Source organism: Eumetopias jubatus, unplaced genomic scaffold (assembly GCF_037043125.1).
Source record: "Eumetopias jubatus isolate StellerSeaLion01/CBP00866 unplaced genomic scaffold, mEumJub1_p1.0 scaffold_5, whole genome shotgun sequence".
Taxonomy (NCBI): Eukaryota; Metazoa; Chordata; class Mammalia; order Carnivora; family Otariidae; genus Eumetopias; species Eumetopias jubatus.
Window position 1 is genome coordinate 92,232,702 of NW_028274811.1, and position 18,316 is coordinate 92,251,017.

An 18,316-nucleotide genomic window follows, 5' to 3' on the forward strand; every position below is an offset into this window, starting at 1 on the left:
TAATCGTGCTAATCTTTGTGAGTTGGTTGACAAGCATCCTGATGAGGTGGTGCAAATCAAGATCCAAATAAGAAGATAAGTCTTGCAAAGGACACAGGAGGTCATGATGCTGAGGACAGTGGCATCAGGGAACCTCACGGATCCCAGCTCAGTCCTGGACAATTGGGGTCTGAGAAGGAAGGAGAGTGGACAACCATCCACAAAGAGAAACATGATAAGGAAAACGCTGAGACAGGCAGCTTCAAACAGGAATGCTTCAACACATCAGAGGGGGAAGGAGAGGCCCTGGGGAAACCCACCTGCCCAGTGGCCTGTGCTCTGAAATGAAATGCAAGGGAAGGATGTGGTGAACTTGGCCAGAAAAATTGCATCTTTCCCCATATCAACATTGGATTCCATTTTGGTTTCCTTTAAGAATTAAAACAACTGTTGGGGCGCCTGGGTGGCTCAGTTGGTTAAGCATCTACCTTCAGCTCAGGTCATCATCTTAGCGTCCTGGGATCGAGTCCACATCAGGCTCTCTGCTCATTGGGGAGTCTGCTTCTCCCTCTCACTCTCCCTCAGTGTTCACTCTCTCTCTCAAATAAATAAATAAAATCTTAATTAAAAAAATTAAAATAACTGTCAATCTAACAACTTTTGTTCACTATTAGATGAACTTATTTTCCTAATTTTTCATTTCTTTTCTTTAAGACAAAGTCCCACACTAATCTTTTTTTTTTTTCTTGCTTTGAGAATTTGTTTTCATATTTTGGACTCCATTTGTTTTAAATAGCCCTTTTTCCTAGCATGATTTTTTCCTTAAAAACTGATGACCCCCTGTTCTCATGGTCTCAAGACCAGCGCTTTCTCTTATATACACTTGCACTCTTGTGTCTGAAGTCCCTCCTTTCTACCTGGTGAACTCTCACTCACCCATCAAGGTCCATGTCATGTGGCCCACCCTTTCTGAGAGGCATTCCCCACTGTTTGAAAGTTGACTTTGTAATGTGGTGGTTGCCATTGGAAATCCGACGCATCTTTATGCCCACGGTGCTTAATATAGAACACACTAGGGTGGTAGTAGGCGCTCACAATGCTGAATGCGTGAATAAGTGAATGAATGAAGCCTATATGTAGGAAGCAGTGAGGCCTGCAGACTCATAATCTCCTGTACTTGTTTTCTGTAATATTCATGGCATTTGTAAATCTTGTTGCCATTCTGTCTTGTTGCTAAGTCACGGGTTCCCTGGGGGAAAGAGGCTCACCCTGTAGAGCCTGCATCATTGTAAGCATATCATAAATATGTACTGTCTGAATGAAAGAGTCCATTCATTAATTCTGACTTTCAAGATACAGAAATGCACTTCTGGGGACAGAATAAAAAAAAAAAAAAACATGACTTTCTGCAATTACTCATCACCCTTTCAAACTTCCCCCCACCCCGCTCCTCCCTGGCATTGCTGAAATTCCTTCAATACACATTTATTAAACATGTGTAGGGCACTAGGGAGCCCAACAGTGAGCAAGATCTCTGCCATCAAGAATCTTCGGTCCTGGGGAGGGGGCTGACAATAAACAAATAAACCAAACATATATGAGATCATTTGAGGTTGTAGTACTAAGAAAAAGAATTCAGCTGGGTGACATGATAGAGGGTGCTTGGGAGTGGGTGGGATGAGGGAGGGGAGGAGAGAGGTGTTTTAAGTATCGCGGTCTGGTAAGGCCACATATTAGAAGTAACATTTTAGTTTAGTTCTGAGATTTTAGATGTAGCAGCCATGGAAGGGTCTAGGGAAGAGAGTTCAAGGCAGAGGGAGCAGCTCATGCAAAGGCCGAGGTGGGAATGACTCTGGCATGTTGAAGAAACGAGTGTGGTCGGCACTTTGTGAGCGCTTGGATGGTTGGGTCGGTGGATGGGTGGAGGACTAGATGTGGGGTTGGAGCAGTCTGCCTTGTGGACGTGGGGCAGATTGATCATAAGACTTCCCTCCCCTGTATGGTATTTACACCTGTCCCTGAACTTCCCTGACTCTTGACTTTGGGCTTGCCTAGGGGAGTTGTTTTGAAGCATCAGATGTTAACAGATAGGACATAGCAGAGGCTTGAGGTATGCTTTCATGGAGGGGCTTGCTGTCTTGAGCTTCTGCCAGCCCACTGGTTCAAGGAGGATGAGAGACACCTGGAGCAGGCCTGGACCTAACCTAGAGCCTGGGTCAAGCCCACCGAACCTCAGCCAAACTCCAGCCAACCCAAAGATGTATGAAAGAAAAAAAAAGAAACCTGATGGTTTTAAGCCACTGGATTGGTGGGAAGGGATTGTTTCACAGCATTATTTTGGCTATCGTTAACTAATATGAAGCCACTGTAGGAAGCTGGGATTTTATTTCAAGGGGCAGAGAAGCCAGCTGGATGAATGCTGCCTTAGATGGCCCTTAGCTCCAGGGTCTCTACACCAGATGTAGCAGTCACACACACTCTGTTTGTGTTCCTGTGGGGCGCATAACATGATTGCATTTCCCCACCACCATAAAGTTAGCATGGCCATGTCACTTGTGAGCAGAAGTGATATTAACATGTCAATTCCAGATGAAAGCTTTAAGAGCCAGAACACTACTCGATCTCCCATTTTCCCTCTGCCAGGCAACCAATAGATCTCTCTAATTCCATTTGCTTCTCTCCACTTCCACTGCTCCCAACCTGGTCCAGGCTACTGTTCTTTCTCGCCTGTATGATCACAGCGGCCTCCCAGCCAGTCTCCTCTTTTCCATTCCTGCTCCCTGTGTTAGACAGAATAACAGTCTCCCGCAATGATGTCTGTAACGTTTACGTCTTAATCCCCAGAACCTGTGAAAATGTTGCTTCATATGGCAAAAACAAAAACAAAACCAGACATGCACACACCAAAACCTTTGCATGTGTGATTAGGTTAAATGGGCAGATTATCCTGGATTATCCCCTAGACGGGCCCACTGTCATCACCAGGGGCCTTATAAGAGACAGGAGGTTTGGAGTCAGAGAAAGAAATGTGACAATGGGAGCAGAGGTGGCAGTGAATGCACCTGGGAGCTGATGAAGGCAGCCAGCCTCTAGAAACTAGAAAAGGCAAGGAACAGGTTGTCCCGAGAGCCTCCAGGAGGAATGTGGCCCTGCTGACACACTGAAGTCAGAACTTCCAACTTCCAGAACTGTAAGAAAATACATTTGTATAGTTTGAAGCCACTGAGTTTGTGGTAATAGAAAACGAACACAATTCCCTACAGTCTAGTGTAGGGCCACTACACACGGCCTGCAGGGATCCAGAAGTTGGATGCTGTCACTTCCCTGCACAAGGGCCCCGAGTGTTCCCCAGTGCTTGTAGGCGATCCAGAACTCCTTGCCTGGGCAGGAAGGCCTGTCCACATCACCGGCTGCATCATCCACTCCTGCATGCAGCTTTCTAAGAAAGGGCCTTCCTGAGCCCTTGTCTAAGTTGGATGCTTCCACATCCTCTATTTTAGTGGCCCTTCTTACAGTCTGTTCCACATATTTGCAAGTGCATTGGTTGTCATCCCTTCTAGACTAAGTGCCATGGAGGGCGGGGACTATGCCATCGTAGTCCATACTCATGGAGCAATTATGAAGCATCAGGCTGCATTTGCAACATCACATTTAATCCTCACCTGAACCCTGTAGACAAACACCATCATTATCTTCCTGCTACTGATCAGGCCTGAAGTCCCTAGCGCAGAGGACATGGAGAGTGGAGAGTAATGGGCAGGGCCAGGACTGAATTCAGGACCCAGGCAGGCTTGGTCCAGAGCCCATGCCTCTATCCTCTGGCCTCCACTGCTCTGGTCGGTTCACACCGCCTGGCACACAGTAGCTGCTCAATGAACGCAGGACAAACAGATGGGTGTTCTCTGGAGGTGCGGTGCCGGGGCTGAGAACGGCGTGCCCTGATTGAAAGACCAGTAGTGATGCAGCAGAGAGCTCAGCTGCCTTGGTTGAAATAAACCGCACACATGTCAGTCCAAAGACGACGAGACCAAATTGTCTGGGGGCCACAGGTGGCCCCACTGTCCATCTGTCCCCTGTGCCACCCTGCTCCCATTAAGTGTAAAGCTCAAGGAGCTGTTAGAACAGAAATCAAGCCCCTCCTTATCAGTGTTTAGCCACCCGGCCTCCCTAGAGAATGATGGCTTTTAAACCTGACAGTGTTTCCCCTCAAGGAAATGAACTATTTGGTCCTGCAGGAATCATCTTCAAAGCCAGAGAACTTGGTTTAAGCATGGCATTTAGAAGCGGCTAATCGTGGCCCTGACTCCCACCAACCAGACGGCTGGACTGCCTTCCCCTGGTGGAGTCAGGGGCCTGTTTCACACAGCTGTCCAAGCTGTGGGCTGAAATCAAGATGCTGGAATTCATCCTCTCCACTCTTTCATCCGCAGCCTCTGGGACCTGCGGTCCGGAGTCAAGTGCGGGGTGAGCCGCAGGGCCTGCAGCGGGCAAGGCCTCGAAAGCTATTAGCTCCCATGCCCAGATACTTGCTCCTTTTTATGTTCCTGATCTCTTTACCAGAAACACTCCGTATTTTGTTCTGAGCTGGGCTGGGAGCATCACCCTGTTCAGAGGGCACTGGAAAGTCAGGTGTTTTCAATGCCAAAGCTGTCAGGCCAAGATCTGTGGCCTTGCAGCGTGGACCAATGGGGTTAGGAGAGCCAGAAGGGAGGAGAGCCAACAGAGCGTGACAGTGGGGGGAACGCCAGAAATCAAGGAGTAGAAACCAGAACGTCCTTGGACCTGTCAAATTTTGTTGATGTTTGGGAGGCAACCTGATGCAGTACAGAAAAGCGGGGCATATGGGGAGACATTTCTCTTACTGAGAGAAGATGCTTTCTGCTAGATTCCAAGATTATGAACCTGGACCAAAATGACTGGCTATCATCAACAGTGAGTGTCTGGTGGGATTATGTGCGTCGGTTTTCTTCCTTCTTTCTGAATTTTTGGAATGATCATCTATTTCCTTGAAAAACTGACAAAAGCACATTTTATGTCAAAAAGCAAAACAAAGTCTGGCTGTCCCCCCTCCGGTGTCCTCAGAACAACCCTCTTAAGTGCTCAATACTGCATTTGGTGAGTGACCTTCCCTGGAGGGTCCAGCTCAGCCCCTGAGCCGGGGGAGCCCCACTCCCGGCCAGCCTCTTAGAGCTGCTCGCAGAAGAACGGCCCCTGTCCCGCTGTCCTAAACAGCTAGACACCGGCTGGGCTTAGAGGCCGCGTCCGGGCCAGTGCTTGACATTTAGGCTTTCTTATCCTCAGATGAGGACAGCAAAGACTGAGCGGGCTGACTTGTGAGCAAAGGTGACCTGATCTGTGCACAAACACTGAGCTGGTATCTAGCCTACGAGAAACACCCAGAGGCAAGGAAAGATGGTAGGCTGGACTGGGACCCGAAAGGCCGGCCAGCCCTGTCCCCCAAGCCTCACCTTCACCGTCTCTCCCAAGTCCACTCAGCCCCCCCTGCTCAGGGGGTTCTTTGTTGACATTTTCCCGAAGTTCACCTTAAGTGACTCACTGCTTTTACTTGCCTAATCCTGAACAATAGTACCTGTGAAACTGCAGCTCCGCTACGCCAGTCACATTTCCCAAAGGTACGGGAAAATAAAGACAGAACTACTGAAAAGAAAATGTTTCCTGTGCACCATCTACAAGTGTCTTTCACGCCCCCAGGGACCTGTGCCTCGCCCCGCGGGAACCACAGCGTGGGAACTGTGGCCTCACCCACGCCGAGCGCCTGGGTTGCTTCCAAACGAGGCTGCTGATGCTCTAGGTGTGCTGCGGTGCATCGGGATGAGGGTCCTGAGAGAGCATCCTCCGAACCTTCCCACGCCCGCCCTGCGAGGCCGGCCGGAGTGCCTCCCGAAGCACAGCCCGCTGCCCGCCGGGGAAGAGGCCAGTGCACTCCTCCGGTGGCAAGCTCTGGCCTGTCCTCCCTGTGCCCACGGTCACCACCTTGCTCAGGCTCCCTTGCCTCCTACCAGCCTGGGACACTGACCCTGTCTCACTCTCCACTCCGTTCCCCACACCATTCTCTCCGCACAAGGTGCTTATTCAAAATTGCATCAAGCTTTCCGGTCACTAGAGTTGAGGTTGTAAACTGGAATGTTTAGCCCACGAAGCGTTCTCTCTCTCTCTCTTTTTAAATGAACACAATGTATGTGATTTTCCTGAATATTTATGTAACGCCTGTGAAGAGTATGCCTGGAGCTTGGAAAATAAATGCCTTGTGGTTCCTCCTTATTGTAACAGCGAAGTGCTGGGCTAGACTACCTGCAATTTGTCCCGCGTCATTTTGCTCCCAGGTGGCCTCGTGCGCACTGGCCTCATGCTACTATTTGGAGGAGCCACGGAGCCTCGGGACTGTCCCTGGGACCCGCGCTCTTAGCGTGCAAAGAAGCCTCTGCGTTTGGCAGCTCTCTCAGGGGCCTCTGCGCTCCTCCATGACACACACGGTGCTAGACTTAAACATTCAGACTACTGAACTTGAAAAATGGAGTTATCTGACCATGAGGGCTCATGTTCCCTGTGTAGGCTGAGTAGCATCTGCTCTCGAATTCACCACAGCCCCCACACTCCCTATTGTCCACGACAATGAGGTGGCACCAGCTGTTCCTCTCACAGCAGCAGAGAAAGATTTCTTATGTCCTTGTCTTGCAAAATGGGAAAAATTAAAGCTAGGTGAAGAGGATCCCGTATTTCCAACAGGAAAGCAGATATTGCTTGGTGAAAAGAAGTACCTAGTCTTCCTTACTCATCTGCATGGCTGGCCTGGTGCCTATAAGCCTTTGAGTTTGTATCCCCTGATCTGGGGATAGAACTAAACTCCTCTGCAGGGAATGATGAAGTTGCATGATACACTAGTTAGGATCCAAGGTGGCTATAACAAAGCACCCCCAAACTAGAATGGCTTAAGCAAACGAGAAGTTTATTTCTCTTTCATGCCAAGTTTGTCCCAATTTATGATTTGATGGTATTGGGAATCTGGGCTCTTTCTATCTTGTTCTGCAATTTGTTCTCAACATGCAGCAACCACCTCATGCTCTGAGATGGCTCCACCGTCCCAGCTGCATTCTAGTCAGGGGGATGAGGGAAGAGTAGAGAGGGGCCCTTGTCTTCCTTTAAGGACACAATCTAGATGTTTCACTTAGAACTTTCACTCTTGTCCCGTTATCTGAAAGTAGTTGCTTCACCATACCTACCTACCTACCCACCTACCTGCAAGGAAGGCTGACAAATGTAGGTAAGTTGGTATCTATGCCTGTGCCCACCTAAAATTTTTACAGAACAGAGGAGAGAATGAGCAATTTCTGTCATCTAAGTACCCTGCTCGTCTCTCCAGGCTCATCTCCCACCTGTATGTGTCAGAAATTTGCTCTCCCACAAACTATCCCTCCCCTGTGCCTTTGCATACACCCTTCCCTGTGCCTGCAATGCGCTCCCCAGACGGACTCCATTCTTCAAATCCAGGGCAAAGTATGCCTCCTCCACCATGCCACTGCCCCCTGCCGCAGCTCAGCTCAGCACTCTCTCCCCTGGGCTCGTTTTATAGCTTGCAGGAGCTCAGACTCTGATGCCGGGCTGCTTAGGCTGTGTTCTGATTCTCACTTACACAGCCATGTGACCTGAGGCCATTCACTTAGCTTCCCTGGAACTCCGTGCTCTCATTTGTAAAATGGGACTATTTAGGACCTACATCACAGTAAGGCATTTAAATGAGAACAAAGAAGTAAAGCTGGTAGCACAGTGCCTGACACAGAATAGGTCCTCTTATCTCACTTTTAAGGGCTCTTAAATATTAGCTCTCATTATTATCATCTGTTGAGAACCTAGTCTGTGTCCAGCCCTATGACAGGGATTAGAAATCCGGCAATCAATAAGCATCCCACTGGAACTCATAGTGTAGAGGGGACGTGTGCTGGATCTGCTTATTATTCCCATATATTTGCCTCATCTCCCTACTTCCATGGGCAGAGCGGACATCCCTGGCTCCTGACTCTGTACTTGGTCATGTGACTTGCTTGGCTAATAGGATGTTAGCAAATGACATGGCAGCAGAGGCTGGAGGGACGCTAGCATGGCTGGTCTTGTGCTCCTGTGTTTCGGCCTTCTCCACGAGAACAGCAAGCCCAGGCTGGCCTGCTGGCTGCTGAAGGAGGGGAGAGACACATGGAGTGGAGCCAGCCGGCCTACAACAGTCCACCAACCCCCCACCCCCGCCAGACCCAGCTGGCCCGTCAGAGCCATAGAGTTAATTTAATGCTTATTGTTGAGTGCCACTAAGGTTCAATGGTTTTGTTGTAGTTGTGATGCGCATTATTGTGGCCATAGTCAACTGATTCAGAGAGAAGGAATCGCAAATAGCCAGCATTAGAGGACACGGCAAAGGTGGTGATGGCAGCCTCACAATGAGAGCTAGAATGTGAGCCCAGGCAGTCTGACTTAAGAACCCAGGTGTTCGGCCTCTGTACCTGTCCTCTCCTCAATCTTCCCTTCCTCCCCTGCCCACTCGCCTCTGCCCAGGGCTGGGTAAACGTCTGGTGAACAAGGTAGGCCACTGGGGCTCAGGGGCCATCTCTACGGCGGTCTCATCCGAGGGCCTTGTCAACCCTCAGTGGGTGTCTGCAGAGTATCCTCACTCTGAATCTATAAGAAAGGCTCCTGGGGGCTATGGTCACCTGGGGGCTCTCTCCAGCTGGGCCCTGGCCAGCGCAAGGGCTGCTCCCATCCTTAAATGCCACCTAGCCCAAGCCGGCCCAACAGTCCCTCCCCTCTTCTCGCCACTCCAGTCCTGGGTGGGAGGACTGGCCACATCCCACGGCCACAGGCAAGCAGGGCCTGTGGGATGGACAAGGATCTGTCGTCTGGGGGGAGTACACAGGGAGGTGCGGGGAGGTCCTCTTCTGGAAAAGACCGTGGGGTAGTGGCGAAACCGCTGGTTTTAGTACTCACTGGCCCATGTTATTATCCTAGCTCTAGCATCATGAAACTTGATTTCCCTGATTGTTAAATGGGCCTGTTAAAGCCCTCCCCCACACCATGTTGTTGGGAGCATAAAAGGATAATGCAGATGTCAGTTCAACAAACGTCAGTTCCCTTCCCCACTTTCCATGGGTTGCTGTCTCAAGCAGGAGACTGGGCCTAAGGTAGTTTCTGTCTGAGGCCCCAAAGTGGAGATTCCTCACAGACAATGTCAAGTGGGTGGAACTGGAGGTCGCGCTGCGGTGTGGGTGGAGGACAGGCTTTGGACACCGAGAGCCTAGGGGCTGCTTGCCAGCTGTGTGCCCTCGTGCATCACTGGGGGAATGATGTGCTGCCTCACAGAGCCGCAGGGTGTGCACACGGGGACATGGAAGCGCTTACTGAACAGGCCTAGTTAAAGGATTTGGAAACCACTGAGTGGAGTTTCTATTATGTAGTTTGAACAGGAAGATACTACAATGTTTTCTGTCTGTTCATGGGCTAGCAGTTGGCTGGTATGACTGTTTCTTGCAGGAGGGTTTGCTGAGTGAATGTGCCCGCTCTGCTATCCCTGTCCTTGGTCACCTTGGCTGCAGACCAGAAAGGAAGGTATAATGGGCAAGAAAGATCTGGAAAGGGGTGAGTTAACAAGCCTCACTGGGTCATCTTTGATCATCACACAGTTGGAAAAGAGGGAGCCAGGGGCAGGCCACTGCCTGCTTTCATGCTGTTCTGTATTTCCCACCCACTGGTCTGTTGGTGGCACTAGGCGTGTGCTGACCCCTGCCTAGCCCTGCCCTGGCTCCCAGGGGTGCCATTATCACTGCATAAGCACGCCTCATCTCCTGGGACGTACGGGCAGCAATTTTGCTTTCAGGTTGAAACCTTCACAAATCCATTTTCAAATGCCTTCTATGCACCAGCCTATGGCTGCACCCACCTCTTTGGTCCCCTCAATTTTAGTCTCTGCCCCTCCACAGTGGTTCCAAGGGAGCTTTCTGAAATGTTTTTTCCCTCCAACAAGTCACTATTCATTTATTCATTCATGTGTGCACTCAATCAGTATTTATTGTGACACTGTGGTGGGAACTGGGGATGTAAGTGTTAATATGATACATAAGGACCCTGCCCCTCTCGAGCTTATAGTGAATAAAATAATGACATGTTGTAGTGAGTGCTGCCCTATGAAGAGATGTGCCAAAAGGCAATAAAAGGGGGCCCCTTTACATGGTGTGATAAGCTCATGCATTGGCGTGCCTGAGCACCTTGGGTGGGTGCTCCACTGGTCACCTGGTGAACCCCCCAGACTGGGTTCTCATTCCCATCCTGCTGGCTCAGAAGGCTTTTGATCAGCATCCTGGGAGCAGATCCTTATCTCAGGGCTGGACTTATGTTATCTAAGCTGTTATAGGTTGAAATTTGCCCCCCCCACACACAAACATATGTGAAGTCCTGACACACAGCACCTCAGAACGTAACCTTATTTGAAAATAGGGCCATTGCTTGTGTAATTAATGAAGATGGAGTTATTAGGGTAGGCCCTAATCCAGTATGATTGGGCTCCTTATTAAAAGGGTAAATTGGACATAGAGATAGATGTGCACAGGGGGAAGACTATGTGAAGACACAGAGGGAGAGCATGGCCATGTGGTGGTGTAGGCCAAGATTGGAGTGACGCATCTACAAGACAAGGAATGTCAGAGATTACTGGCACTACTAGAAGCTAGAGGAAAGCAAGGAAGGATTCTCCCCTCAAGCTGTCAGAGGGAGCACGGCCCTGTCGACACCTTGCTTTCAGACTTCTAGCCTATAGCATTGTACAACAGTAGTTTTCTGTTGTTTTAAGGCATCTAGTCATATACCAAGTACTTAGTGAGCAACTACTATGTGTAGACACTGTGCTAGGTCCTGGGGACACATGTGGAGGCCTAGAGGCCCAGAGGTGGGGGTAGTAGGTAGGCTGGTGAAGAGTCTGGGCCAGAGGTGAGAGGACAAGGGCACTACCATCATGAAGAGGCATCTGTGGGTGAGACTGGAACCAGAGGCAAGGGAGGTGAGGACCTACTCCTCCCTGATGGACAGAGTTGGGGGGTACTGTGAGGTGAGGCCTCGGGGTGGGGGCTGCTCTTTCCTAACCTTGTGGCTAAAGCGATCACCAGCTTGTTTCTCTAGATGGTTACAACACAACTGATGAGGCTTCTGCATCACAAACTACAGTCCCATCCAATAGTTGGGCCTCCCTGAGATCGCCCCAGATGACTTTGGTTGGAGTTTGGGGTGTGCCCCAACTCTTCATTCACATTTACCAAGGTGATACTGCTTTAATCCAGATGCCACAAAGGCTTCACCCCAGGGCCATCAGGTGGGTGCTCCCTGCCGCATAGTGTTTTTGCTGGCCCCACCACTTCCTCCCTAGGCCCCGTTCTCACATTCTTACTTCATGCCTTGCCCAAGTGAAAGTATCTGAGGTTAAGATGTCTGTCTTACTCAGATTATTGGTAATGTTCCAGTTGTCTATTGCTGTGTAACAAACCACCCCAAACTTAGTGCCATAAGACAACAACAACCATGTAACTCTTCTGTGGGCCAAGAATTCAGATGAGGCACGGTGTGGATGACTTATCTCTACTCCATGATGTCTGGGCCCCCAGCTAGGAAGACTGCAATGGCCAGGGGCTGGGACCACCTGCCGCCTTCTTCACTCATTTGTCTGGTGCCTAGGCTGGGATGACCCAAAGATTGGCCCTAGTGGGAACTGACAGCCCAAGCATCTACACTGGCTTCTCCACATGGATTAGGATCCTCACAGCATGGTGGCCTCAGGACAGTTGAACCTCTTACATGGCAGCTCAGTTTTCCAAGGGCAAGGGCTGAGAACCAGGTGGAAACTGTACAGCCTTTCATCACTTATCCTTAGAAGTCATATAATAGAATCACCTCCACTGTACTCCATTCATCAAAACAGTCCCAAACCCTCAGAGTTTCAAGAGGAAGGACATGGAGCTTATAGACGTAGACAGAGACTCCTCCTCCAAAAGAGAAGTGTCAGTGGACCCATGGCTGTGTTTCAAAACCACCACAATCAATTACGTCCACTAGGTAGAAAACCAGATTTCCCACAGGTCTAGGTTTTGGGGTACACCTCACTTGACTGACAAAACCTGGCCCTCTGCTCAAGTACGGAATGAGGTCCAAACCCCTTGGCATGAAAATCAAAGTTCTTCACAGCCTGTCCCAGCCTGCATTCCAGCCTTCTCCTCTAGCCATCTGCCTTTCCCTGAACCAGCTGAATATTCTCACACGAAGTGCCACTCGCTGGCCAGCTGTGGGCCGAGGACCCGTGACCCCCGCAAGGGGGCACACTTTTCTAACTCCCCAAAGGTGCCACTGAGGCTGGTGGCATCCCTGGATTATTCCTCCAGAGGCTCAGAGCTTCCCTAGGGGATGCTGAAACCCATCCAGAGCTCTGGATTCTTGCCCTGAGGATGTTGTCCCCTGTCCTCCGCTAATGACTCAGCCATCTGTTTTCTTTCCCTGAACTCTGCTCTGCTGGAAGCTGCACAGACACTCCAGCTGGGCTTCAAAGCCAGGTGGTTTGAGTGGCCCTAAGCATGGGAATCGGAGCTGCTTGTGATTCTCTAGAGTTCCCGCCCCAATTCATAACCATTCACAGGGCACGGACAGCTGAGCTCTGTCTGCTTCCTTGAAAAGGCCGCCTTTGAAGCCAGTGATGGGGGCACTGGATGGCCTCCTGAGTGAGCACCACACCCAGCGAGGAGAAGACAGGGGTCACGGGGGGCCACACCTGGAAGGGCCACTCTGTTACAAGGAGCCATGGCCCCGCCAGGAGGGTGAGAAGTGAGACAGGAGGGATGCACTTCCGCCATCAGTGACCTCTGGTCCCCAACCAAATGGATGACTGTGGGGCTGGAGGGGACTGAGAGTCCAGGAATTAAAGCCACGTCTCATTTCAGTTGACGAGCTGCAGCCTGATCCTTTCTAAGGAGGAACAGACAACTCAAATTCACAAGCACATAAGGCACATGACACTCTGCACTTGGACTTGTGCCCCTGAACAGTACTTAGTGAGTCAAGTACAAGTAACCTGAACCCCAGAGTCTAGCAAGAAGTCTTCTTTTCTGATTTATATTCATCCGCAGTAATCCCTAATGTTTAGGGTTTTTAAAAACTTTGTATTTGGAAATCATTATAGACTCCCAGGAAGTTGCAAAAATAGTACACAGGATTCCATGGACCCTTCACCCAGCCTCCCCCAATGGTAACATCTTCTAGAGCAGTAGACCAACATCAAAGGAGACTGATGTGGATATAGTATGGTTGACTAGACCACCGACCCTAATCTGCACCAGTTTTTACGTGTTCATTTGTGTGTGTGTTCCTGTGTTATCTTATCCCATGAACAGACTGGTGTAACCACTACTGTAATCAAGACATGGACCCATTCCATCCCCACATACGAATTCCCTCACGCTACTTCTTCACAGCCAGAGCCCCCTACACCCATCCCCTGGCTGTCTCTAATCTGTTCTCCTTCTCCTTAGTTTTGTCATTTTGAGAATGTTCTATCAATGGACTCACAGGGCATGCAGACCTTTGAGACTGGCTTTCTTCACGAAGCATCATTCCCATGACACCCATCCAGGTTGTTGCACAGATGGACAGTTTGAACCCTAATGTTGTTGAGTAGTGTTCTACCGTAAGGATGTACTAGAATTTGATTAGCCATTCACCCGTTGGAGGACATTTGAGTTGTTTCTGGTTTGGGGCTATTAAAGGCACTCTGAATGCTCGTCGACGGGTTTCTGTGAGGATGTAAACTTCCATTTCTCTGGAATAAATGCCCAAGTGAACATGTAGTAGTTTTAAGCCTCCCTGTTATCTGGCACACATCTGCCAAGGAGTTACAATCTGCAAAAACTTCAGATTTTGTGTTTTGACACGCCGTAGTGACTTTTCTAAAGGGAAATCATCTTGTTCTCACATGGGTTTTGGAAATGGGGCTTCTTCCATATAGAATTTGAATATGAGAGAATATCTATATGTCAGTATGATTCAAGAGATAATCAAGCTATTCTCCTTTCCCATTTGAAAAGAGGCATTGCACCTCCATTCCACATGCAATGACGTTAAACTCCGTGGTTGACATGGTTTTGTTTCTCACTCTCCTAGTGGACTAGCTGCGGGCTTTCAGTAGGATCCTGAGATGGGTACAGGGGAGAAAACACAAAGACTGTGCTGGGTCTGGATTAGAAAGATAATGGCAGTAAGGATGATCCGAGCTCTGGATTCCTAATTGTCAGACTTTTTAAAGAGATACATCAGACACACCAAAAGGTAGAAAGTAGTTTTACCAAGATGGTAATGTTGCTATGGCAGGTGCAGCAGACAAGAGGGGTTTTAGACTTGTCTCTCTGGGGCTTCATGAAAAAATTCATCACACTTTCAGATGACGTAACTCTGACTTTAAAATAAATTACAAAGAGGAGGAAACTTAATAGGAAACTGGAATGAAATATTGTCAAAAATCTGAGAATTTCCTTCCATGAATGTAACTTTTGTGTCAGGCTTCAGGCTCATGGCCACCTGCAATCCCTGTTTTAATGACGAGTGCTTCAAATTCTTCAGAGTCAGCACAGCCAAGAGGTTTTGTTTTCACAACACAAGTAGTTAAAAAAAAAAAAGAAAGAAAAGGTTTAAAAAATTTTGTCTTGTCAGCTCAAAAAAATTATAACGGTCAAAACTACATTTAAAGAACCTCTCTTTTCTTTCACTTGGCAATTACAATATAGGAACTTCTTGGGATTTTGAATCTGGTCACATTTCTTCATATCAGGTATTTCTGTGGAAGTGGAGGGGGGCTTGTGACGAGTCAGAAGAGATAGAAGACAAAGGAGATGGGAAGGAGGTTGAGTTTCTGGCTTGGGCACTGGGGGCCAGTGACAGGGTGGGGAAGCTGCGTGATGGTAATGAGGTTGCAACCCAAATAGGGAACACACTGGGGCTGGTAAAGCTTTTGACACCCAGTTTCTTTATTCTTGCTCAGTGGTCAGATTTAAGCAGGCATCCCACACTCATCTCTGTGGTGTCAGGTAGGGCCTGGTCTTGGGGCAGAAACCTGTGGTAAGCCAAAGGTCAGGCTTAATGTCAACAAGGGCCAAATCCCAGACTTTGGGGTAATTAACATCCCAGCTCTAGGTTAAGACCAGTTCACAGTCAACTGAACAACTGGTGGTCAAAGTAAACCAGAAAGCCAACAGGGCCTGAAGCCTTTGTAGGGAAAGGTCTGGACAGAAACCGTTATGCTTTAGGCCACACTGATGTGGAGGGCCCTTGTCTGGAAGCCTTTTTGAAGGGGGTTTGCCTGCCAGTTCTCTCCCTCTTTAATTTCTCCCCCCTCCAATACACAGGGGCTGTATGATTAAGGACCCTTTGAGTTGCAAGTGACAGAAGCCACAGTAAAATAAGTTAATTTTTGGATGACCTAAACAGGAAGACCAGAAATATAGCTGGTTTCAGGCATAGCTGGACCCCGGGGCTTAAATTATGTCAGGAGGAGGCTATCTCTCTGTCCCTCTGTCTCTTGGCTCTCTTCTAGACAGGCTCCCCCAAAGACAGTAGTTCCAGGGTCCCTTCCTATGAGCTTAGCAATCCCAGAAAAAGAGAATGCTTCTTTTTGGAGAATTCCAGCAAACATCCCAGGACTGATGCTTGGTGGCCTGGCTTTGGTTATATGAGCCAATCACTGAGCTAATCTGACCCTGATTGTCCAGGTCACATCTCCAACCCCGGTATCAAGGGTTGGGTGAGCTCGACTCTAACCATGTGGACTGAGAGTGGGAAAGGGTGGTTCCCCAAAGAAAAACTGGCAGAGGTGGGGTATTCTCAGATAAAGGAGAATAGATGTAGGACAAACAGACACAGCAGATGCCCACCACGGGGCATTTGACTCTCAACCCTGAGGCTAGGGGAGAGGGACATCCTTTCCCTGCCCAAGGGAAGGGAGTATGGGTTCTTCTCGCAGACGATTTCCTAAAATAACCTCATCTGTGCTTAGCTACACCTACTTCCCGTCCCTAGAGAAAGGAGGAAAGTACGCCTGGTTATCCGGGGAGGCCTCCCCTTAAACTCTGCTCTGCTTCTACCAGTTACATCACTTCAAGACGCTAGGGAAGAAGGCAATGTTGAGTGTGTTAAAATATATAAGGAAAAACATTAACGTTGTGAGTGGACACTTTCAAGTCAGAAGGAAAGGGATGTATTTTGGTCAGAGGATTGAGAAAATTCTGGGTCACTAATATTATCTGCTCAAAAGTACCTCTGCTATTTCCTTTCCAGTTTTGGGTTCAGAAAATGGTTAATTTGGTTTCAGTTGCTGCCACATTCTTTGTAGGCCCTGGGATTACATGACCACATTTGTTCCTGAGAATAGCTGATGGCAATGCCTGTACTTGCTGGGGAGAAGTGTTTGAAGTCAGCGTGACACTGAGTAACATGAGCAGCACGACTGAAAGATGGATATAAATATTATCCTGAAAGCTCACCTTCCTATGTAAATCCATTTTCCAGAAGGAAGATGTTTGCGATCTCTTTTCTGAGCTGGGGTGAGTCAACGCCCCAGATGGGGGGAAGGTTCCTGAAGGCTCCAGGAAATGCTTTTCTATCTGGGAAAGACAAATGTTAAGGTTGCAAACCTTAAAATGGCTTGCCCAACTGATTCACCATGTCCTGCTTCCATCTTGCTCAGCACAGTGAACTCCAGAGGTCAAAAACCTACCATTCCAAAAACCTGCAAACAACCTAAATGCCCAAAAGTGGATGCAGGGGCAGGGGGGCAAGTCATCAGGTCATTCACTTCCTCAGTAAATATTTATTGAGTGCCTGTTATGTGCTAGGGATTATCTTGGGTATATTTTTTCTTCTTTGAATTTGTAATTTTTTCTTCTTTGAATGTGTCAGTGTTTTCCAAATTTTCTCACATGACCCTGTATCGCTTTTACCATCAAATGAATCACTTTACCAGCAAAAAATGAATGTTCATTCGATAAGGACAATGTCAACCACAGGAACTGATGTTCTGAGGGCAGTCTGGCAGCATGTTCCAGCTGTGTAACAAATCACAACACACGGGGGCGCAAAACGACAATACTTGGTCATTGTCATTTTGTCTCATGGTTCTGGGGATCCATGGGGTGCAGCCTGACGTTTCTTCCTTGGGGCCTCTCATGTTCACGCAGTTGCAGTCAAATGGTAGCTGGTGCCAGAGTCATTTTGAAGTCCCTATCATTCACACGCCTGGCATTTGATGCTGGTTGTCAGCAGAGACCTCAGCTAGGCTCCAAAACTAGCAAGTGGCCTCCCTGTTTGGCCTGGGCATCTTCACAGCATGGTGGCTGGGTTGTAAGGGTGAGTGTCCTGAGAGAGAGCTAGATGGATGCTATATTGTTTTATGATCTAGTCTCAGATGTCACACAGCATCACTTCCACTGCAGTCTGTTATTAGAAGCATGTCATGAAAGTCAGCCCATAGTCAACGGGAGAGTACTTAGACTATACCTTTTGATGGAAAGAATGTCAAGAAATTTGTAAACATCTTTTAAAGTGATTGCACAGCGGTTTCCTGAACCAAAGTTCCCAGAACCTCCACAAAGCTCCAACACTACCAGCCATCCTACCCACCACCCCATGAGTCTCTGTATTGTCCATCTTCTCAGCACCCCTAACCCCACCTTGAACCCTCAGGAAAGAGAAACCAAAGACAGCAGAGGTCTCCACACATACACACACTCTCTCGAAATGTTCTTACAGTGGAACACGAACCCCCCTCCCAAGGTGAACCCTCTCCCCTCACCTCCCCCATGACCTTGCCTACCTCCTTCTCCATTCACCCTCACATTCTTGAAATGTGCTAAGTTTCTTCACCTTAAATAAGCCCATCCCTCAGAGCCTAGGGTAGGGAGACCATTCAGAAAGTTATTGCGTGGGGTGCCTGGGTGGCTTAGTCAATTAAGCATCTGACTCTTGATTGCAGCTCAGGTCATGATCTCAGGATCGTGAGATGGAGATCGAACCCCGGGTCAGGCTCTGCACTGGCCTGGAGCCTGCTTAAGATTCTCTCTCTCTCTCTGCCCCTGACCCCCCTCAAAAAAAAAAAAAAAAGTTATTGCAATAAGCCAGCCCAAGTCCAATTGGGGCAGTAGGAAAAGGGGAGAACCATAGGAAAGTTCACTTTGGAAAAGAATGGCCACACCCTTGGAGGTGATAATATGGGGATGAAAAAGGGAGTTTTGAACAGGACTTTGAGGTTTCCGGTGTCTGT